Source organism: Macrobrachium rosenbergii, chromosome 51 (genome assembly GCF_040412425.1).
Source record: "Macrobrachium rosenbergii isolate ZJJX-2024 chromosome 51, ASM4041242v1, whole genome shotgun sequence".
Lineage (NCBI taxonomy): Eukaryota > Metazoa > Arthropoda > Malacostraca > Decapoda > Palaemonidae > Macrobrachium > Macrobrachium rosenbergii.
In genome coordinates this window covers 6,386,264-6,411,294 of record NC_089791.1, presented here as the reverse complement: position 1 = coordinate 6,411,294, position 25,031 = coordinate 6,386,264, and the positions used below count along the sequence as shown (strand labels likewise).

The following is a 25,031-nucleotide window of genomic DNA, read 5'->3' as shown; positions in this document are numbered from 1 at the left end:
TTCATTCGAGGAGTGATTCTATAAAAAAAAAATTCAGGTGCAGCATGGGCAGCCCTTTAAGTCCTGTATAGCCAACCTATACATGGAATATTTTGAAACTGTAATAATAAATGCCATAAAACCTAAAGACATGCTGTGGATGAGATATGTAGATGATATCCTAACATTTTGGGATGACAAGTGGGGCAATTTCAACGAATTTCTTTCAAAATTAAATGCATTAGTGCCCAGCATCAAATTCAAAGTTGAATGGGAAACAGGTATCAAAATTCCTTTTCTTGATGTTTTAATAATTAGAGACATGACAGAATACAAATTTACCATATACAGAAAATCAACATTTTCACTTTCATACATTCACTATTTTAGTAATCATGACATTCCTATCAAGATTGGCATAGCCAGCAATTTATTCATAAGATCTTTACGGATTTGCTCCTCGGATTTCCTGAAAATAGAAACTGAACTAATCCTTAAGCAGATGTCATCTTTAAAGTACCCTGACCATATAACTGGGAAAGCGATCCATAAAGCAAACATAATCTTCTACTGTCCCCCTCAAAAGAAGACTAGAGAGACGTCCAACAATAAAATCAAAATCTCGATTGTCGGTTCAAAAGCCAGATGGTAGAATCAGCACTGATTAAACAAAGAAATACAATGAACCTCTCAAAAGGAGCTTGGGACTCAGATATTATAGACAAAATCTTCCTCCAATCAGCGATTACGAAGATTAAGAAGTTGTCAACTGGAGTGATATAACTGCTCACCTCTGGAACTTTTGGTATAAATACTGCTTTTCTGCAACTCTTATTTCATTCATTAACTGCCTGTAGAAGGAGATAGGTGTTCTCCAAAATATATAGCATTAACCTTCTACCTTTTGGCATTTTATGGGCTCTTTTTATTAGACATACAGTATATATACATACATGCTATGCATACACACACACACATATATATATATATATATATATATATATATATATATATATATATATATATATATATATAAATATATATATAAAATTTTATATATTTATTTATATTTATATATATATATATATATATATATATATATATATATTTATATAAATTCATGTGTATATACTGTATATACATACATTATATATATATATATATATATATATATATATATATATATATATATATATATATATATATACATATATAGATATATACAGTATATATACTATATATATATATATATATATATATATATATATATATATATATATATATATATATATATATATAAAATTCATGTATAATTTATCTGAACTTCCTTCCATTGGCTCACATAATTGTTCCTCCGAAGATGGGCTGTTAATAATCCGAATACCCTGAAGATAAAGTGATGTTTGATGTACCATTAGGGAACAACAACTGTGTTGAGATTCACTTTCTCAGTGGAAACAAGAGCCTTGAGCATCGACCTTTCACCCGGCGCGAGTTCTTTTCTGACAACACAAAGTTTTCCATTTTTAATCATCTTTGGATTTTTTCATGAAGAGGTGACTTGGGTTAAAACGCGACTGTGAGAGAGATGAACTGTGAATGGGAAAAATGAAGAGGGAGAAAGAGAGATGAAAATATAGGTCATATGGAGCTGCTTACGTTTGTGTTGTCCGTTTCCTTTTCATATTAATTTTGTCGGCAGTTAATAACATTTTTTCGTAGAATACGTTACTATTTTTTTTCGTATTGTAAACTTAGATTAAATTCAGTTACTAGAATCAATTGTATATAATATGAATACTTCCCAGTGTCCAGATTGTCTGAAATCACTCATCGATCGTAACTTCAGATGCCGTGCACGAAGTATAACACGAAGATGCAGTTTACTATAATTATTAACTTTCTTTATGAATCTTTTATAAATATCTTCGTGACGAACATAATTCTCTGTAAATATTGAACGTTTAATGTACAACTGTTGGAATCTGACGAAAATCAGAAAAAATATAAGTAAATTGGATTAATAACTTATAGTGAGATTTATTTTCATGTTAGTTTTCAAAATATAGGAGCATGACACTACAAACAGTTAGAAACGTAACTTTAAGGATATTTCTTTGTCATTATTATTTTATATTTTTCGTCATTCTAAGATATAAATTTTTGCTAGCTTCACATCATGTGCAGGAATGTTAAATGTAACGTATAAATTATTTCTAAAGCTTGGGGAAGGCAGATGATTAGATGTGTGCGTGTCTTTCTGTCTGTCTACCTGTGTAACAAAGAAAGAGATCTTAGAAATTTTTGAAAGTTGGAAAGGAAAAGGACTGCAGATCATTGTAAACAAAATCAAGATGAGTGTGACCGGAAAAGCAGCTGATTGGTTGCAGTGCGGGAGATGTAGGGATTATTGCAGTACTGTTTGTGGAGTGTAACAGATGGTTCCACAACAGAAGCCCAACACTGCACTTTGAAATGGAGATCGGGATTTCCGATGATCAGTATATGAAGTTAGTGCTAAAAGAGAACAATTGGATGTCAAACCTTGGGGACGGTAGAGCGCTTGTTTTAGTTCCTTGACATAGTAGCGAGAATGGAATTTAAGTAGGAAACTGAGTATCAGTAGCGTTGATAAATGTAAGCAGAGATTGCTGGACAGCCGGTAAATTAGGATATTCCATTAGTAAAGACAGCTTCAGCAAACAATTTAAGCGGATCTTAAAAAGAAATAGTGGTAAGGTCCATATTTTACGTTTTTGGAAGATGACTCAAATGCAGGAGTAGGTGAAAGACTTGTACAGAGGCTGGAAAGTAGAGTGAGATGGTTTGAATATGTGCTGAAAGTCGACCAGGTAGAGAATAGATAGACACTGAAGTGGTCGAAGTTTATTTAAAGGCCTAGAAGATTGTCGACGAAAGGTTCAGATGATGCCTTGGACTTGTTGAGAAGTTAGGCAGGAGTTAAGATAGAACTCCTAAAACATTCAAAAAAAAAAAAAAAAAAAAAAAAAGCATCGGGCAGTTGTAAACCACCTGCAAGGCAGCTGTGTTCCTCTATGATTTATCAAAACATGAGAGCAAATATCGAGTAGATGGTTTTTGTGCATTTTATTTATTTATTTATTTTTTTTTTTTTTGGCAAAAAATCGTAGTCTGATAATCAGTAATACCCGGCAAAAATTGGTCAGCTGAAAAGATTCGCCAAGTAATAGTTTTCACCCAGTTTCATCAAGATTCTATAAATAATTCTAATGATATTCTGTTATATGCACACAAGCCAAAGCAAGCAACATCTCTTTGCTGGATGTTAAATATCAAATAACATATACACACACATACTTACAATCACACACATACATACATACACACGCGTGTATGTGTGTGTATATGTTATTCTATATTTAACATCCACCAAAGAGATATTGCTTGCTTTGGTTTGTGTGCATATAACATAATATCATTTGAATTATTTATAGAATCTTGATGAAACTGGGTGAAAACTATTACTTGGCGAATCTTTTCAGCTGACCAATTTTTGCCGGATATTACTGATTATCAGATTTTACGATTTTTTGCAAAATAATGTGAGGAGGCAGGGACAGGGCATAAAATGTGGATAAAAGTTGTGGTAAAAGAAAATGGTTCAAGAATGAAGTTGCAGTGCATGGTGACATGATAGGTTTGATTGGCACCATCCTCTCCAAAAGAGAGAGGCATTTTATATACATACATAAATACATATATATGTATATATATACTGTGTATATATATATATATATGTGTGTGTGTGTGTGTGTGTGTATTTATGTATGTATATAAAATGCCTCTCTCTTTTGGAGGGGATGGTTCCAATCAAACCCATCTGTCATCATGCACTGCAACTTCATTCTTGAACCATTTTATTTTACCACAACTTTTACCCACATTTTATGTGCCCTGTCCCTGCCTCCTCACATTACTCTATACATTCTCAAATATAAGCTTCAAATTAATTATAAACATTTTTAATGATTTCCAACAAATTACCTTGTGCACCATCCATCCTCAATATTTTCCACATTACATTTCCATCAATTTTACCTCAAATTTGTTCAAGGTTTTAGTTTTTTCACTGCTCTAAAACGTTTTGCAAAACTATCTCGTAATGAACACTTGCGCCACACGCTTTTTCTACCCAAACAGCTTTTCCCCTTCAAGTCTATGAAGGTCACGTATGCTTATTTTAATATAAGCATTTCTTTAATTATAAAAACTTTTAACTGCGCTGAGTAAATTACCTTCTGGACAATCCATCTTCAACACCTCTGTATTGCATCTTTATCAGTTGTACACTACGTTTTTTCTTGGTTAATTTATGCCTGAAACACCTTTCTTCCGTATCAAATTTCTCACGTAATTATATCCCAATAAACATTTAATCCACACAGCCTTATCCTTTCCTTTCCTGCGTACACTACTCTAACCCAGTAAATTCTTCAGTCATCGGTCCTTCTTTCTCAATCAAAATCTCACCCAGCACCTTTTCCGTTGTACTAAGTACGTTACGTTTTACAATTCATGCAATCACATCCACCATTTTTACACTTAGGTATAAAAAAAAATTATTCCTTCCACGCATTCTTTTTGAGTCTTTTCTTTATCCAGACATACTCACCACTATAATACAGCATCAAGGCTATAGTCCTATACAGTCCTGTTGCTTTTACATTGTTCACCTTCATAATTATCGTTTTCCTCGCATCCTCAACAGTCACTTTTACAAGCATTTTAAAACTTACATTAATCTGTTTTCTTGCATCATTCAGATTTCCCTCTCCTCCATCCTCCACCCTCAAGAGATCTTCAAGATTTTCACTTTATGGCTCTGAATTGCACCACCTTGATTATTTGTCTTCAGTTTTTTCTCTTTCACTTTCTTCTTGGTTACCTTATACTTTCCCTGATACGCCTGGGCACGGTCTCTGCACATTTATAATATTTTCGCTTTTTTTCTCTACAACTATAACATTTTTCAAAGCGGCCAAATAATTACTCGCCATTACACCCATTAACCTAGTCATCCATATACTCAGTACTAATACAGTATATAACAAAAACAAACACTCCTCACCATTTCCCCACGTCTGATGTTCTTCAGAGATCATGTATTTCCAATTATGAGTCCCATTTCCAAAAACATTTCCAAGAGGCTTTGTTAACTGTCCCTACCAACTATGCAATCTGTGTCTGCCACGTGCTTTCCATTTAGATAATCTAGCACAATCACCCATACTAAGGTCCAGACTTTTCTTCAAATGAGATGTCTTCACTGCGTGAGAACTTTCCTTTTATATTGTAGCGAAGGCGTGAGTAATAGGCTGCATCTACAAACTTACTAAATTATCCAAACAACAAACATTGCGAGCGGAAATGTAGTGCCTGACATAGGGCGAACAAAATAGAGGTCAAAGTACAACCAGCTGTGTTTTTTGGAGTATGGAAAGATGTACATAAATCAATATACAAGACACAAATGGAGTTATGATACATATAGCTGGAATGCTGACATTATAATGCTTGCGGTAAGAGTGATACATTTAACATAACAATAATATGAATGATAATATATGTACAAGGGATGCGTGACATCTGCTGTGATTCGTGTGTGCATGTGCTTGGCAGAGATGCTCATTGTAAGGAGATTAGCCGGTCAGGTAAGATGGACGGTGTGTGGGTTCGTGTGGGGCCCTACAATATATTAATAATACTCGTTTTATTTACGAGTCATGATGGGGTGTCTATTTTTCTCTCCTCAGTAAAGACTTCAGTATAATAATTGTATCCCAGATTTCCAACGTTATGGACTCGGTAACGTGATGCATATTTTTATTAATAAATTTGGTGTATCTACAAAGTGGTTTTACCGCCAAAAATTTGATAGCTAGGAGTTGCCTCATTCTTCATGTTCTGCCTCCGTTCAGACAGAGATCTTTCGATATTCCGCATTTTCACCACCTTTCCTCCCATTAAGGTATTCCAAAGAATCTCGAGGCTTGGTACAAATAGCTGATTATGATAATGTTAATTGGTATTGGTATTAATATAAATTAACCATGATGTATCTGTTATTCTTTGGCAGGTGGTCCGTGCAAACACAACGAATTCCAATGCCCTGACAGTCAGTGCATAGCATCGGGTAACGAATGCGATGCCCAATGTGACTGTGTAGATTGTGCTGACGAACAGAACTGCCAGACTTACGATACTATATCAGGTAAGTTCTTCTGCTAATTATGGTGTTGTTTGATTTTTTCCTAAGAGAGGTTAAATCGTGTGCGTTCTGTTTAGGACTTCCTCAGAGACGGTGTTCACGCGCACTTATTTGTTCTATTTTTTTGTATCACATCTTTTTCGACAACTACATCTTGTTATCTCTGCTATTTAAAATTTTCTTTCGGGGTGTATTTTAGCCAAAATGTGGGTACTGAATATGCATTAAACATTGGTTTGCTTTATTTCTTAACAGAAGAACTATCTTTCCCGAAGCTTATAAATATATACACCTGAAGCCATTAGAAGTCGTCTTATAGTGTATGAGAATTGGATGATCAACACATGTTACTGTTTTCTTCACTGTTATCTACCTATATGAAGGTTTTATGAAGTGTGTAGGTAATTGTTCTCCATATCCCAGGGTCTTGAAAAGAACTCCTTTTCAGAACTCTCTAACAATACAGTTATCCACAGTATATGCAGTGTGTTGCGTTTTATTTTGCTTCCCTACTTATTTGGCGCAAAATTTGGGGAAAAACACAAGTAATGTGCAAGGAAAAATGTTTGCAACCGTCTAAATCAGTTTGTGAAATCTTCGAGTAATGCTCTGGAGGAGATGAATTTCAAAATTAATTTTGTCTTGGGCGTGTGTAAACAGGGGTCAAGAGTCACAGACCACTGAGCCGTGTTTTCTTATCAAGGTATGTGAAGGTGTTTATGGATTTTGGAGACTACGATGCGAAAACAAAACTTGGGAGGGGATTTACAGATTAGGAAAATCTAAAATCTGAAGTTTGGTACGGTATCTGTAGGCTTTGGAGATGTGGTGTGAAATGAAATCACAAGTTAATATAATATAAAAACTTATTTAAAAAATTATAAGCATTACAGAAGTTATTTGGCGTCCAAGAATGTCTGTTTTAAACTGAAATTTTCATATGGTATAGAGTGCGATAGATCATCAAACTGAACTTTTCGAGTACATGAAGTGTTTTCAATATAGCGGAGAGAATGCATTTTTCTTTACTTTCTTCCTTTATTCATCTACATAACCAACATAAATGAAATAAAAGTAACAGTAACCAGCCATGAAACACTTAATTATACACAAGGCACAGTAATGCTCCCAGACAATGATGAAAAAGAGCTACCATCAAAGCAAATCTTAATTGACTCCCTTAAATTAAGATACAATAACATACATGACTTGGAATTATATGCTGTCCCAAGTAGAAGGGATGCAAATAAACATTAAAATAGTCAAAATAAAATTTACAAACCGGGAACTACCACGAAAAATAAAAATTCTGGGACTGAATAGAGAGATTCGCCCCTTCGTCCCTAAACCTCTCCAATGCTCTAACTGTCAAAAATATGGCCATTCAACCAAAAGATGTAGAAATAACGCTATATGCGCTGTATGTTCTGAAAACCACACAACAAATTGGAAATGCAAAACCTTCAAATGTGTAAATTGCAAATTAAATCATCATGCTAAATCTAAAGACTGTATATTTTATCAATATTATACAGAATTACAAATGTTAATGGACAGAACTGGTATGCCCGTTAACGAAGCCAAACTCGAACTGAAGGTGAGAGGAATCAATGACCCAGCAAAACTCCATTCATATTCAAATATTGTAACAACTCATAATAGACATAAAGAATCTCAACACAGAATAGATGTGACACACCTCTCCCCCTCCTCTACTATTCATAAAAGCCCCAGAGTACAGTTGCAACATCCCTCCCCAGTAACAAGCGAAGTTAATCGTTCAGAAACGAATTCCAATAATATGGAAAAATCAACAGAGGTTAATAATCCAGATCTGGAAACTCATAATGCATTAACATCATCCACAGAAAACTTAATTGACAAAAATAACCATAATAAAAAAAGGAAAGTAATTGACAGAACTCCCCCTAAGGGAAAAAAACCAAACATTCCATTCATAGATCGATCTAGCAAAATCCCAGTCTCACCATTAATCAGAAACAGATTACATTAACTGCATCACAAGTGGAAATCCATAGTGTTCCACAATCCAAAACAAATATAAATAACGATTCCCCAAATATGGATAAATCAACTAACTCTTCTGCACTCTCATCACCGAAATCAATGCAGAAACTTTCAATTAAACATCCCACTGAAGAACCAAAAACCCATAAAATTAATCAAATTACAACCACATCAAATCAACCCTCAACAAGACCAAAGAATAGTAATAATAATAAACCTAAAAATTCAAATCAAAATTTTGTACCAGCACATCGGAGATCCAGTATGCCTATACCAGAAATTCCTAACAAAAATATTACAACATCCAGTAATGGGAGCATAGATGGGACCCAGAGATTAGAACCATTCCTTCAACACTCGGAACATGATTTATCTTGCGGATGTCAAGAGTGTTTCATCATTACGTACAATCGTTTACCTAACAAAAATGAAAATATAACCCGAAATTTCATAAATAACTTTACTAGGTTCCGAAAATGCCCTTTAACATTTCATCAAGACGGCGAACTATGCTCAGAATCCTTAAAACTAAAGAAAAACATGATCAAAACTCAAATAGATTTCCTAATAAGGAAATATGAAGAAGAACCGATCAATGCATCAAATATTCAGCAATCAAACCTCGCTGCAAAGAAACCACAAAGCAACACAAACTCCCTTAAAATGTTACGGGATGTAGCTAAATCATCAATTAACTTACAAAATCTAACGCCAATCTCCCCAAAACAATGACCAATAAAATAATTCAGTGGAACATGAATGGATTTTCTACTCGGCTTCGGCTAGGTGAAATCCAGAGAATACTAAAGGAACATAAACCTGTTTGCATATGTCTACAGCATATTGGTACAACTCCTAAGAACTTTAGAAACTATAAATTAGCCTGCCACTCACCAATAGTGGATGGCAAACTAGGAACAGCTATATATGTTCATAACGATTCAACTTATGAACCCCTAAATATTACATCACTCTCATATCAAATAACTGCAATCAAATTGCATATGCCAGACAATCAAATCATCTCTATAATAAATCTATATAATCAGCCAAATTTTAACTCAAACTTTAGTGATTTACCACAAATAGTAAATAATGTAAATGGCCCCCTACCAATAGTAGGCGACTTTAATGCCCATAATCCATTGTGGGACAGCGCACATGCTAGTAACTTGGCCGGCTCAGACATTGAGAATTGCATAAATGTTCAGAATTTACATTGCCTAAATGAAAGTGATTCACCAACGTACTTCTCAAAAACTCATTTAACCTTCTCCTCAATAGATATTTCATTATGCTCACTGGAATTAATTGAAAGACTGGAATGGAATGTCCTAGACGACTCATATACTAGTGATCACTTTCCAGTTGTTTTGAATTATTTGAACAACCAAAAACAATCATTTCCCATATAATATAACTTACTGAAAGCTGACTGGGTTAAATACAAGTTACAAACTAGAAATATCCCTCCCTTCCCATTAAATCAAAACAATAATGTCACAAATGATTTCTTTTCCAGTTTTGTAATCAGTGCCGCAGATAAATGCATCCCCAAAACTTCTTCAACCCCTAATATATCCCCCGTTCCATGGTGGTCTAATAATTTATCTCTCTTAAATCGAACCAAACACACACTGGCACGTAATTTGAGTAGACTAAAGTCCAGATTAAACACCCTTAATAAGGGTCCTTGTAATATAAACAAACTAAACAAGATAATAGTTATAAGTATAAATATTGATCACATTAAACCACTTTACAATAAATATAATGCAAAATTTCGAAAAACAATAATATTCGAAAAAGCTCAGTCGTGGAAAAATTATATATCGGAATTGTCACCAAATACTTCAATTAAGGAAATATGGCACAAAATCCGTAAAATCAATGGTAAACATGTAAGACCACCTAGAAGCCCAATACTATACAATGGCAAACTAAATCATAACCTACAAGATATTTCAAATATATTAGCCAAACATATAGAAGATATTAGTGCTTATTCTAATTTAGATGAACACTTCAAAAGAATTAGAACACAAAAAATAAATCATACACTTAATTTTGAAACTGATGAGGACCTTGATTATAACCAAGAATTCAATATGAACGAACTTAATTTTGCCCTAAAATCATGTCGATCATCAGCTCCGGGGCATGATATGATTTCTTTGAAATGATCCAGAATTTAGCCACACTAGCTAAAGAATTCTTATTAAAATTATATAATAGCATATGGCTAACGCATGTCTTCCCAACTAAATGGAGACATGCAATAATCATACCCATCAGTAAACCAGGAAAGACCCTAGCAACCCCACTAATTATAGGCCAATATCTCTAACAAGTTGCTTGTGCAAACTGTTGGAGAAAATGGTTAGTTTGAGATTAACAAGTGTCATAACAAAACACTCAATTTTATCACCTACCCAATCGGGATCAATAGCTGGTAGATCTACACTAGACCCGTTAACTCAAATAGAAGATCATATTAAAAAGGATTTGAAAAGAAAAAGCTGACAGTGGCTATTTTCTTTGATATAGAAAAAAGCATATGATACCACATGGAGATACAATATTATGCACAAACTCCACAGGTCCAATATTCGAGGTCACCTTCAATATTTATCAATAATTTTCTTACAAATCGTACATTTCAAGTACGCATAGAAAATACATATTCAAATTGCTACGTACAAGAGGAGGTTATCCTCCAAGGCAGTGTTTTGAGCTGCATCTTATTTGCCCTGGCAATAGATGACATTACTATGAACCTGCCTGAGGGTGTACAAAATAGTTTGTATGTGGATGATTTTGTAATTTATTATTCAAGTTATTCTTTGAGACATGCTCAAAGAATACTTAATATAGCAACAAAAAATATAACCACTTGGACCAATTCCATAGGCTTCAAGTTGTCGGTAAATAAAACAAATGGCATTGTCTTCTACAAAGACAAAAGATGGTTGAAACAACAAACCATTAAGTTGTATCTTTATAATGAAGAGATAAACATGTGCAATAGTGTTAAATATTTGGGTATAATTTTTGACCAACATTTAAATTGGAAAGATCATGTCAAATATATCAAAGCCAAAGGATCTAAAGCCCTTACTTTATTAAAGAAAATCTCACACACCAAATGGGGTGCAGGACGAGACACAATGTTAATGTTATACAATGCAACAGTACTATCAATTATGAATTATAGCTGTCCAATTTATTCAACTGCCTCAGAAACAACTTTAAAATCTCTAGATGCTTTACATCACGAGGGAGTACGTATATGTACAGGAGCCTTCCGCTCATCTCCAACTGTCTCTATCCTAGCAGAGGCAGGCCAGCTGCCTCTAAAATATTACAGAGATGTAATTACTTTAAGAAGAGGCTTATTCCTTCAAGCAGGCACATCTCCTGCATCAAGTAAATTTCTCAATCAAAATACAAATAATAACCCAAATCAAAACTCATTTACTAAAAAAACTAATCATCTATTGAATTTACATAACATTATACCCAAATTTACCCAAGAAATAAATCTGGTCACACCATGGACACTAAAAAGGGCAAAACTATGCACATATTTATCATATCTTTCAAAGAAATATATGTCCAACACAGAAATGTACCATCAACATGCCATGGAACACATAAGACGGAAGGGTAATCCCTTCATAATCTACACAGATGGATCCAAAAATGAAGCTGGAGTGGGCTCATCCGCCTATTCAAGTGATAAAACTATCCAAATGGGCCTTCCTCTAATATCATCAGTATTTACAGCAGAATTAACAGCCATACAATTGGCTCTCAAGATTATAACGAAAAAAGGAATCCCTTCAGCACTCATATTGAGCGACTCAAGAAGTGTAATTGAAGCAATAGGATCATTTAAATCAAATAATCACCTTGTCCAAAATATACAACGGGAAATACATCAGTTAATTACAAACGGCCTTCAAATTCAAATTTGTTGGATCCCAGCCCATGTAGGCATTGAGGGTAATGAGAAAGCAGATAAAGCTGCAAAATTGGCTTGTACAATCCCCCAACTACTATGAAAGCCCCATATCAGACTGGCTAGCATCAGTTAAACCCTTAATTTATAGGGATTGGCAAAATGATTGGACAAATATACCCCACAAAACAAACTAAAACAAATTAAGAACGAAGTTAAAAATGGCATTCTTCTACCCAAAAGCAAAGAATCAATGAGGTTATTTTAACAAGACTCAGAATAGGACACTCCAGACTCACACATGGTCATCTGATGTCAACTCCGCACACAAACCCAATAACTTGTGAAAGATGTAACATCCCAGTAACAATCAAACACATCTTGATTGACTGTCCCAGATGGCATCATGAAAGAAAGACTTATTTACAAAATAAATCAATAAAGGATATTCTAGCAGAAGGTAATAACTTTTCAATTAATAATATAATTCTCTTCTTAAACAAAATTAAATTGATAAGTAAAATATAATCTCCCCCTTTTTTTCTTCTAATTCCCCCTTTTTTCTATTATTTATTTATTTAGTTAACTACTTAATTTTTATGTACTCTTTCCCCCATTCTTTTCCCAGCCCGAGAAGAACCCTAAAAGAGTTCAGAGGTCTGGTTAAACAAATCATTTATAACTAACTAACTATTCATCTACATGGTTTTGTCAACATGTTTAGGCATGAATTTGAAAATTGTAAAAGATAAAAGTCAAGTTTTACAGCATTTCAGTGGTATGAGTAAAAATGACGCTAAGACTATTTTAATTTGTTTATCAGTATGTAATATGAAAATACTTGTCATCGTGTTGCTATTTCATCCTAATTTCACTCTGTTGCTACGTGATGATATCATGTAAGCATGCTAACTCTATAAAAGAGAAAGTGATGTAATTTTTAAGAATGTTTTATTGATGGTTAATTGTTACAGAATTAAACAAATTTTTTGGTAAATCAATACCTTCATTTTGTCAGTCATGGACTGACACTTCGAAGACCTCCGGTTTCCCACAGCCTTGTTTTACAAAATTTGCATCACGGCATTTTGCACAAATATCACGCATAATTTCGAATATATAAAAATTAAAAATGCATCGATAATTTTCTAAAATAATTACAGGGGTTAATAGTAATGTCCTTAAACTTTAACTACAGTTTACCATGATTTTGTTCCTTCTTTTGAGTGCCAAGAAAGTATTATCTCGTCATTGGTGAGGAATGCACGGGAGAGTCATTCCCTTTGAACTTGAGTTTCACTATACATCGACTGGATGGTAGTAATATCCCTGTGGATAATAAACGAGAACTGTTGGCAATGCTCCTTGTAAAAGAAGTCTCTAATCATAAACAAGTAAAAATGCGCCGAAGCTTCTTCGGCGAAATCGAGTTTACAGTACAGCGTATAATACTGTATGAAATTCTCAGCCTAGACCCATGAAACTCTTAGCCGCGGCCCTTGAAACTTTCAGCCACGGCCCGGTGGTGGCCTGTGTTGTTGGCACCTAAAACGGTGCCAGACGCATGATCATGGCTAACTTTAACCTTAAATAAAATAACAACTACTGAGGCTAGAGGGCTGCAATTTGGTATGTTTGATGATTGGAGGGTGGATGATCAACATACTGCACACAGCCCTCTAGCCTTAGTAGTTTTTAAGATCTGAGGGCGGACAGAAAAAGTGGGGACGGACAGACTATTTGTCTATCCGTCCGCACTCAATAGTTTTATTTTACAGAAAACTAAAATGTGACAAAGGCACGTTAACCAAATGACAAGTAATGTTAATTGGCGTTGATAGCTGTGTCCTTACCATGATCTGATGTGCACTGAAGTTCAGAAAGCCATCTCTACCATTACCTAACGAGCTCTATAGCGTACGAATGAGTGAGAGGAGATGAAGGCATAACCAAGTTCGTAATCAGGAATTTCTCTGGCTCAAAATTACATTAAATTATAGCTTTCTTGTTTCCACTCTCTGCCCTTATTAATTACATTGAATAAAAATTGTAACTGGTAAATGAATGTGTCTAGCATTATGAATGTATGTATGTGTGTATATAATATGTGTGTGTGTATGTATATATATATATGCGTGTGTGTCTCTGTATATATGTATATATATATATATATATATATATATATATATATATATATATATATATATATATATATATATATATGTGTGTGTGTGTGTGTGTGTGTGTGTGTGTGTGCGTGTGTATGAGAGAGAGAGAGAGAGAGAGAGAGAGAGAGAGAGAGAGAGAGAGACACATTTAAAACTGGAAAATGAAAGAGAAGGTATTATGTAAATATACGGAAGGGTGGACAGGCTGGTCAGAAAGAAAATGGGAGAGAAAAAGAAGGCAAGTAATGAAAAGAGAGCGAGTGGAGAAGATGAGCCAAGAGGTAGAGAAAATAAGAAATTGTCCTATTGGGAAATGCAGAGAAAGGTTAAATCTTAGAATAAAACTGCAGATGGATAGATGCTGTCTCAAGCAAATGAACTCCTGGGTGGATGGAGCGATTATTTTGTTGAGTTCTTAAATGTGAAGGATGGAAGAGAAGCGGATGGTAATGGCATGATGAGGTAATGTAAGCTCAGAATGCTTGTGGGAGTGTGGGGACATAAGCAGTGTAATTAAGAGGTTAAAGAATGGAAAGACACCAGGAGTTGATGGGATTACAAGTGAGATGTTGCAGCGTGTTGGTAAAAGTGTAATAGAGGGGTTAACTATAGTTTGTAAGGTATTTCCGGATGATAGAAAGAGACCAAAGACATAGATGAAGATAATCATTGTACTATTGTATGAATTCAGAAGCGTTAGAGGAGACGAAGAATGATATGGGTATTTTATGTGAATAATGTGCAATGTAAGTTAGAAGGGAGGTTTTTTTTTATTTTGAAAGATTTATAGGATGATAAGAAAGAGGCTGTTTGTATCGAGTGCATGTTATAAGACAGTTATGATGGAAGTTTAAAAGTAAATGGAAAACCCTGTTTGTAGGATACGTGAATCTAAAAAAGAGAAAAAAAAGGCTATGACAAAACTGATAAAATGGCAGTGTGAGGTCCGGCGTAGACGAACAGTTGCGGAGATTGATTAAAAGTTTTTACGATGGGAGTTAGCGTGTGTTAGAATATGTCGGGGAAGTGACAGGTTTAGTGTAAAAGTGGGTCTGAGTTCAGGGTATATCAGATCTCCGTAGCACAGTTTGTTGTCTGTTTTGGTGAAGTGATATGAGAAGTCAGAGAAAGGAAATTTACGTATATGCAAGGTTGTTAGGTAATAAAATGGATTGTGAATGGTTTGTTGATTTTCGATGTTTGCTGGTGGTAAAAGAATGGAAGTGGTTAATTCATTTAAGACTGCGAGTAAAATTAACGAATGATGGTACGTTGACGGAAGAGGGGATGTACAAAAAAAAAGTGAAGTAAAGAAGTTAGCAGTTTATGTGCAAATGATGGGAAGAGTAGTGTCTGTGGATGGCCAGAAGTAAATGCTTGATAGGACATTTGAGCTAACGCTCCTTTGTGGAGTAAGTATGGATGATGGATATGATTGAAAGAAAAACTGATGAGAAGAATAATATTGCTCACGTAGTACATGCAGTGTAGGAATAATTGAATGAGAGGAAAATGAGGAAATACTAAGAAGTAGGGGTAAAAAATCTGGCGAGAATGAAAGGAACAACCAGTGCTTTTGGGGGTGGTATGAGTGTATGAGAGGAATCCATCATGCCGAAGTCTTATGAAGGAGGAGAGGAAAACTTGAAAAAGGCTGCATAGATAATGTGGAACAGATAATGGAAATTAGGGCCCTTAATACCCAGGAGAGCAAAGGTTCGTTCAGTAGATAAGTAGCTGTGTGTGTGTGCACTCACTGTGTATGCGTTAACACAGATTGGCGTACGTTAAACGTATTCAGTGAGGGACTATGGCACAAGAAAGATTTATAGGTGTTCTTTTATTGGGAAAGGTAGAATTTTAAGACTAGTGGAATCATTTGACTCTGCGATCTATCTCATCCCTTCTTAGGACTACTGGGAGTTTGAATGGAAAGGTGGCCCATCACAGATATTGTACTGGATGTTAATTTGTATTTCGTCTGAAAGAGGATTTTCTAGTTAAAATACTCTTCCCTTGGTGCTTTTATTAGCTTTCTGGGAAAACCTCGCACTAGCTCCTTTCAACACCATCTGTCACCAGGTGTACCTCTAAACTAACATAAAGCCTCACTCCTAACAAAAGGCAAGAGGCCACAGAAGTTAACCTCCACTTATAATGAAGGTAAGTGGAAGGGCGACAAACAGATAGCCTCATAGAATACATATCCAAACGTGGATTATTGAAATAATAGTGAAGAGGCACTTCTTTTGTATTAGAACACTTGCTCTCAAATTCAAATGATTCCACCTCTACATGTTACTGAATTATCCAAGGAACGTCGGCAATGCTGCTTATCCCAAGGTCTATACAGTATCACCACCGCTGTTACCTCGGATATCTGGCGCTGCTGTAGGGATACATATCAAGAGAGAGCCGTAGCCTATATTGTTGTCGTTAGTGAATGTGTAGGGGTGTTGATCTTTTCAACATATGGAGTACTGGTGGCGTTTTTGCTAGCGTTGGTTCTTGGAGAGGTAGATTACTAAATTAAAGCGTGTACTTAAAATATTTTATTATTCAACTTATTCCTTATTGTAGGGGATCTAATACCACTGTTGATGGAGCTGTTATCTGTTTTTTTTTTTTTTTTAGATCAGTCAAATAATAAGGTACACTGTTAGATGTCTCTGTGTAGTATGTGGAAATTTATTGTCACCAAACATTTCTTACATTCGATTGTTTGAAATAGAGTTTTTTCTCGTGAGTTTCGTCTACGATTGTGACTAATAGATTATCTATGTTATCATCCAAACAAAGGCCCTTCCAGAGACAATTGCAAGCTAACTTAACTTTACATTATACCTTTTGCCTTCAATATTAGTAATATTCAAATCCGATTATTTTTCATCTCCCTTAGATGTACCTTGGCATAAATATTCACACATTTTTGCAAAATACTCCCTTTCCCCCTTGGGAGGGGGTGGCGGTAAAAAGGTGCAGCCTTGTTTTTCTCAGCAAGCTGGTACGTACTTACAGTTAGATGGATTTGAGGGCGATATTCTGGGATCATACTTGGCACAGGCAGTAGTCTGTCAAGCACTGAACCACTTAATCACGGTGCCCACTCACCCATTCCCAGATCACAGGGAGGGTAAGGCTGTTCCATGAGACTATCAAACATGAGTGGGATTTGAGCTCCGGACCAGCATATTCGCTGACGATACCAGTCAGCTACTAGGGTATATATATATATATATATATATATATATATATATATATATATATATATATATATATATATATATATATATATATATATATATATATATATATATATATATATATATATATATATATATATATATGTATGTACACTCCTTACTGGGGGCTGTTTGGAATAGACAATTTATTCCAAGAGATATTTGGGTTAGTTAGCCTGGAAGCATGGGGGTATGGCGCTCTTTTTCTTCCTTTTATATCCTAGGTTGTTAGTTTTGTACAAAGAAAACTATTGAGATGGCTATTTGCCTGCCCGTCCGCACTTCTTTCTGTCCGCCCTCAGATCTTAAAAACTACTAAGGCTAGAGGGCTGCAAATTGGTATGTTGATCAACCACCCTCCAATCATCAAACATACCAAATTGCAGCCCTCTAGCCTCAGTAGTTTCTATTTTATTTAATGTTAAAGTTAGCCATTATCGTGCGTCTAGCACGGCTATAGGTGCCAACAACACAGGCCACCACCGGCCCATGGCAGATAGTTTCATGGGCCGCAGCTAAGAGTTTCATTGGCCTAGGCTGAGAGTTTCATACAGCATTATACGCTGTACAGAAAACTCAATTGCACCGAAGATACTTCAGCGCATTTTTTACTTCTTTTTTTTATACTATTGACGTCTGCTTTCTACAGCAGCTGCTTCCATTCATCACACGGTTCCTGGAGAGAGAGATGAACCGACTTTCTTCCATTTTACGTCTCACGTGTTTGCTCATTTCTTTTCATAAATTTCACTGACTATTCTGTCGTTGCTCATAAAGTAAGACCCTTTCAAGTTACGGTTAGAATCTTCACCATAAACGCGTTTGAAGTTTCTTATCTAAACTTTTTTTTTTCAGTGCTAACTGACTTCCCGTATCTTTAGTGATGTCTTCCAGGGATTTTTTTCTTTTTTATTAAATGATGTACCTCAAAATCCCGTTTTACACTAGTTCAAATGTATGCATTCTAAGCCTTTGTCAGTGAATCCCTTATTCGCCTCGGCCCGCCTTAGAAACTCGATTTTATCGCACATAATCTTGTGCGTTGTTTTGGATTGGTGCAGTCGAACTGTAGTTTATATCATTGCTTCTAAACCTACGTAATTTCCCTATTTCTTACCACAATACTATTCCCAATTTGGAGAATAAGGATATATAACCAGATAACTCCTCGGATCTATCAACATCTTCGCTTCAGAAATAAGTAAGTGCATGTCGAAGAGGATCAGTCCTTGGGTTAAGCATGCTTAACATTTGCGTTTTTTAGGAGAGCTTTAAAATTTGTTGAGTTTCGTTCTCGTATCAGATGAAGATGTTCGCTCACTATTCCTCTCCATTGAGTGGAATCAAACTTCCCATCTGAGTAACGAGCGAGCGGCCTCGTTCTGATTAATCGACATATATTAATTGCACCTCTGCTGTCGAAAGTTCTTCAATGTAATCCCCATCATTCTCTAGTCCTGGTCGTTAGGCTTCATAGTTCATCAGATATCGGGGTTAATTCGCATTCGCAAGGATCTTTTAGTTAGGACACGGCGTCTGTGACCCTGGTAGTCGCAACGTCTGATAAATTACAGTTACTTAGTCCTTCAAGAAATCTCGTTTAGGAGCGGAACCCGTTCCTTCCTATCTTTTTTCGAGCATTGTTAAATAGGTCTGTCTTTACTAATAAGACATGTTAATTAACACTCTCCTTACACTGAGTTTAATTTGAAGAACAGTGTCCCTCTGGGTTTCTGCATCATGAAAACGAATGCGAAAATTGCAAGAGCTTATTCCTTGAGGTTTTCTGGTTTGTCCATCATGAAAATGAAGCAGCATTGACATGGTACAAAGAAATCATGTTCTTAATACGTTGAGAATAAGAACTACATGAATTAAAATTTATGAACATTAAATTGCAATGTTTCTCATCAATAAATTTACAGATTTCCTGTAATCAACAGCTTAGGCAGGCGAAAGCCTCTGTATATTATGTAGGTAAAGTGCATAAGACAGTAATGGATTTTTACTTTCATTAAAAATCCTAGCTAAAATAAAAAAAAATTATAGCAGCATTAGCAATGTATGTTGAAAAGAAAGTACACTTGCAGACATTAATCTTTCAATGGGTCTAATGAAAATCATCTCTGGAAGAGAAGCCTCTTAATTTTTACTAATTTTTCCACTATTTCTGCGTCTTTTTATCTTAAAACACATGAAAACAGTAACTGTAGCCTGTCTATTGTTATTGATATTGTAATAATAATAATAATAATAATAATAATAATAATAATAATAATATGATGATGATGATGATGATGATGATGATGATGATGATGATTATTATTATTATTATTATTATTATTATTATTATTATTATTATTATTATTATTATTATTATTATTATTTGAAGAGAGTAGACCCTCTTTTAAGCAGGTTTTGTTAAAAAGAATGACAGCATCAGTAGAATTGGTTTTATACTATATCCTCTCAATTCTTCTCACTTTCTCGTTCCTTAAATGGTAGAGGATCTTCGTAGAGGTTTCTAAATGCGTCGACGTTTCAAGCCATACCGTCGGCCTATTTTCAAGACGGGTGGTTTGTTCTGGTTAGAATGGGTTCATCAATCTGTATATATAGTCCCAAGTCATTGATGGGAGGGGAGCTATATTTTGATTGGTTGTTAGGGGATTAGTGCCCTGAGCAAAGCGTTCTCCAGGGCTCCCTTTGCAACATCATAGAAAGGGAACGGTTGCCTTACAGACCTGGAGAAAAAGGTCAAATTAGTGATTTACTATAAAGGTAAAAAGAATAGTGCCCAAATTATGAAGAACATTCCAGCCTCCTTGGCGCATGCAGGACCCTCTGAAGAGAACCAACATGGTCTGTTGGTACGAATGTCCAGTCCGGGAATGCCTCGGTGATTACATCGGTATGACCTTGTTGGGATTTTCAAAGAGGATCTCCTGCCACGTTCAGGAAGGTGCCATTCGTTACATTGACCAGAAAATTAAAATAAAACGGAGTGATATAATTCGCAATTTTGGAGTTACCGATAATGCAGCAGTCCATCACTGCCTTCGCTTCCTGGAGGCTCTACACATTTGAAAGGCAAGGCCTAGCTTTAACACCACGTGGGAAACTCTATTTCTCCTGATGGTATCACATAGAATGCCACCAGTCTGCATTCCCGAGCAAAGCGAGCGGAGCAATCAGGAGCTGTCTCCATCTGCTGTGAACGACCTTCCCAGTACCACCCACCCTGTCTCCAACGCCCACACTCGGAGACGAGTGCAACCATCAACATCTGGGAGAACGCTTCGCTCAGGGGCACTAATCCCCTAACAGCCAATCAAAATTCAGTTCCCATCCCATCAACGACTTAGGTCCCTCTATATACACTGACTGGTGAGCCCACTCTAACCAGAATGAACCACTCGTCTTGAGAATAGGCCGACGATATAGTTTGAAACGTCGACGCCCTTAGAAAATCTCTACGAAAATCCTCTGCCCCTTAAGAATGACGCTACCACTCCAGGACGACGTTCAAAAATTTAGTTACTGCATACTAACAGCGAAACTCTACGGATATACCACGCCATGTTTAACTTCCACCTACGTGTACCATAATAAAACTACTATATTCAGAACTGTTGTCTTTCTCCTTATCCAGATTATGTATATCGGCCAGCCCTTAGCAGATACCAGCCTTGAAGAAAAGAGAATAGTGAGAAGAACTGAGAACACATTGTTTAAAATTAATTCTACTGATGCTGCCATTCTTTTTAACGAAATTGTTATTCTTATTAGTGGTACAGTAGCAGTAGTGCTGTGGTTCAGGTTTTATAATAAGATACTTGCAGTAAGATAAGAACATTGGAATATTCCCAACTACTGACGTTTTTCCTCTCGGCAGGATATTGTTATTTCTCGTAGAAACTTTTGTACGAAAGACTGGAAGAGGATAATGAGGTAGTAGAGCACAAACAGAAACTGAAGGACTGTACATTATTTCCAAAGCAATTTGGTCTTTGTTTTAGGAAAGAACAACGAAGAAAGTTTAATATGAAGGAGAGGGTCAATTTACCGGTACTTGGAAATGTTTTCCATGAATTAATATTTTGAGGAGCATAGGTTTACAGGGGAATTGGCAGAAATTCTGTAGGTACACTGAATGTCGGGTATTCCAAATCTCTTGGTCAGGCTGGAAAAAATCTGGAAAAAGACTGGCTTAGATGATGTTTGAATATCTATTTTTCAATTATAGCTTGTTTAATCATTAAAATTGTAGAGCTCCGATTGATTAAGTCTTATTAATTTCTGGAAATCATTTCTTGAAATGTAAACGTTTTTACTGATCGTTTATTATGACGCTTATTAAAGGTATTATAAGAACTATTTGAACTCTGTTTCTCTTGTCTCTACTGATGATTCTTAGCTTCCATTTTGGTTTTCTTTACCCAGCTAGTTGTTCCCTCAGAGATTCCAGTGGTCACGAACTAACGCAGTTCCTCGCTTTACCTCATCTCTTCCTTATGAGGAGGCAAGTGAACGATTCACCACCAGAAATACAGTATTTACTAATTTCCTCGCTTTGAACATTTTTATTTCAAAACACTGATGCCTTTCTCTGTCCATCATCTCAGGAATATTCATAATTTAGCCAGTTACAAAAAGGCGACTGAACCAGCCTTTGTTATTGTTAAAATATTCGAAACCACTCATCTGTAACTTTTGTGTGCAATGTAAATTTTTATCATGAGTGCATATGAAAATTTTTTATCCTCCATAAGAGACTTAATGACTTTGCATACTGCCTGTAGCTGAGAGCAGACTAGTTATATAATACTTGGATGCACCTTTCCGTCGATGGCACAATGTCACTCCACTTATTTTCTTTCTTTAGGGGCAGCCCTCAGGATTCTGTTCTCGCCCAGGTTTTTCTCTTTTCTGGGTAATTTTTATTGATAACTTAGAAAAACATATTGCTAATCTTTCTTTGTTTACTGATTTTGGTGCAGTCTTAAGCTAGGAGCGTTTAGTGCCAGTATTTACACGAGTTTAAGGACAGTGCGCAGATTTTCCTGTCTGTTGTACGTAACAATTCTTTAATTGTGATATATTGTGCTGAAATCATTATTCATATTCAGAGTTACTAAAATTCTTTTAATATAAATCTTTTGAGCTTTTCTAACCTAATTCATGTATTTTCATTCCTAACGTAGGTATGATATTCGCATGTTCGGCTAGAAATTGCCAGTATGTATGTGATGTTTCTCTTCTTTCTTTCAGCCAACCTATTGACTGTAGAATTAAATTCAATGTCTCTGTTCAGCACCCTGCCATCCTATGTGATGCTCCCTACTTGCCTTCATTAATTACTCCTATTACGGCAAAAGAGGCACACTAATTCTTCTCACACTTGCATAGTTGAGGTCAGCAGTCACCATAATTTTGCTGTGTTTAGTGATTAGTGCCTTGTCTCTTTTAAACATTAATAATATAACTTTAATATTCTTGCTCTGGTAAGCCTTTTGAGCTTATAACTCACTGTCTTCGTTGCACCATCAGTCGTCACTTCCACAACATCCTCAACCTTACGATAACGCTTTCTACTCAGGTGTCATTCTGTTATCTCTTATATTATTCAGATTCAACAAATCTTCAAAATACTCACTCCATCGACCCAGAACTGCATTCACTTCAGAAGAATCTCACCACCTCAGTTTTCTCCTGATATGTTCGTATTTCACTCTTATTTAATCCATTTGTGATGTGTGTGTATATATATATATATATATATATATATATATATATATATATATATATATATATATATAGATGCAATGGTGAGAAGAGTTATTTGGTTGTAGCTTAAGTCCAAGTTACTTGAAGGAGAAGGGAAGTAAATGTAGCAATGAATATACCAAATTCGTGTTTTATGCGGCGTGTCAACGTATCTATAAGTTATAATTGTAGAGAATTAAAATTAAATATTGTGCTCTGTAAAGTCCAGCACCACACACTTCCTCAACGTAACACACATAATCGTATAAAGAGATGATTTGCACGGTAAAGATCTTCGAAGTCTTTACGTAAATAAGAACGGTTGCAGTAGTCGTTACAAGGAAATGAAGTTCCAGCTGGAGTTGTTTTCAATGGAAGCAGTTTCTTCATTAGCATATAGATGAGAGAGTCATTAAAAAAATCAACCAAAATGTTCATTAATCTTATTTTTTTTACTGAAACTTTGACTTGGGCATTGTTTTAAATGAAGTGATTTTTCAAAGCTTAGAGGGCTTGTGAGTGCAGGCAACCAGCTATGTTTACGCTTACAGGTTTCGAATAGTTATCAGTAAATAGTTTTCTTGATTTCTATCATTGCAGGTTTATTTCTTATCAGAATGTTTTTCAAGCAATATGTAAGATTTCTAATTAATGCAGGCATGAGCTGCACTTGCCAGGAAACCTGTACTATTAAAAGCAGGATATTCAACGTTTATGAATGGTTGTCATATCGGCCATTTCATAATAAGAGCTGCGTGTTGCAAATGTACCAATGAGCTGTTATGGCGGAGGTGGGTCATTGCCGAGGCTAGTACATTTCCGAGCTCACGAAGGGTAAAAACAGTACAACATCTCGGCAAAGACTTATACCTCTCTTGATAGCTCAATGGGTAACGTCTACTGGAGTTGCTGAATAGGTTTTCGTGTCAAGGGTTCGTGTCCCGGACGATTCCAATTCATTTATCACTTATATAAATTCCCCTTCGGCGAAAATTCTCCAACGGAGATATCCCGAGGTAGCATGAATTTGATATTAAGCGACATTTGTAGCTTCATGATTGTATATAAATCACGGTGTGATAAAAAAATTTCATAATAAGAGCTGCATGTTCCAAACGTACCAATGAATGGTCATGGCGGAGGTGGGTCATTGCCGAGGCTAGTACATTTCCCCGCTCACGACAGGTAAAAACAGTACAACATCTCGGCAAAGACTTATACCTCTCTTGATAGCTCAATGGTTAACGTCTACTGGAGTCGCTGAATAAGTTTTCGTGTCAAGGGTTCGTGTCCCAACGATTCCAATTCATTTATCACTTATATAAATTCCCCTTCGGCGACAATTCTCCAAAGGAGATATCCCGAGGTAGTATGAATTTGATATTAAGCGATATTTGTAGCTTCGTGATTGTATATTAATCACGGTGTGATAAAAAATTTCGTAATAAGAGCTGCGTGTTCCAAACGTACCAATGAACTGTCATGGCGGAGGTGGGTCATTGCCGAGGCTAGTATATTTCCCTGCTCATGACGGTTAAAAACAGTACAACATCCCGGCAAAGACTTATACCTCTCTTGATAGCTCAATGGGTTACGTCTACTGGAGTCGCTGAATAGGTTTTTGTGTCAAGGGTTCG

At 35.7% G+C, this 25,031-nt stretch overlaps 1 protein-coding gene across 1 annotated transcript in view; it reads left to right on the top strand.

The window, feature by feature from the left end:
- Positions 1-25,031, top strand: part of LOC136833126 (G-protein coupled receptor GRL101-like) — a 692,174-nt gene that overhangs the window by 291,226 nt on the left and 375,917 nt on the right. The window contains exon 3 of the mRNA XM_067094785.1: positions 6,098-6,232. The gene's annotated coding sequence lies outside the window, so the exon portion shown is untranslated. The remainder of the gene's footprint in view (positions 1-6,097; positions 6,233-25,031) is intronic.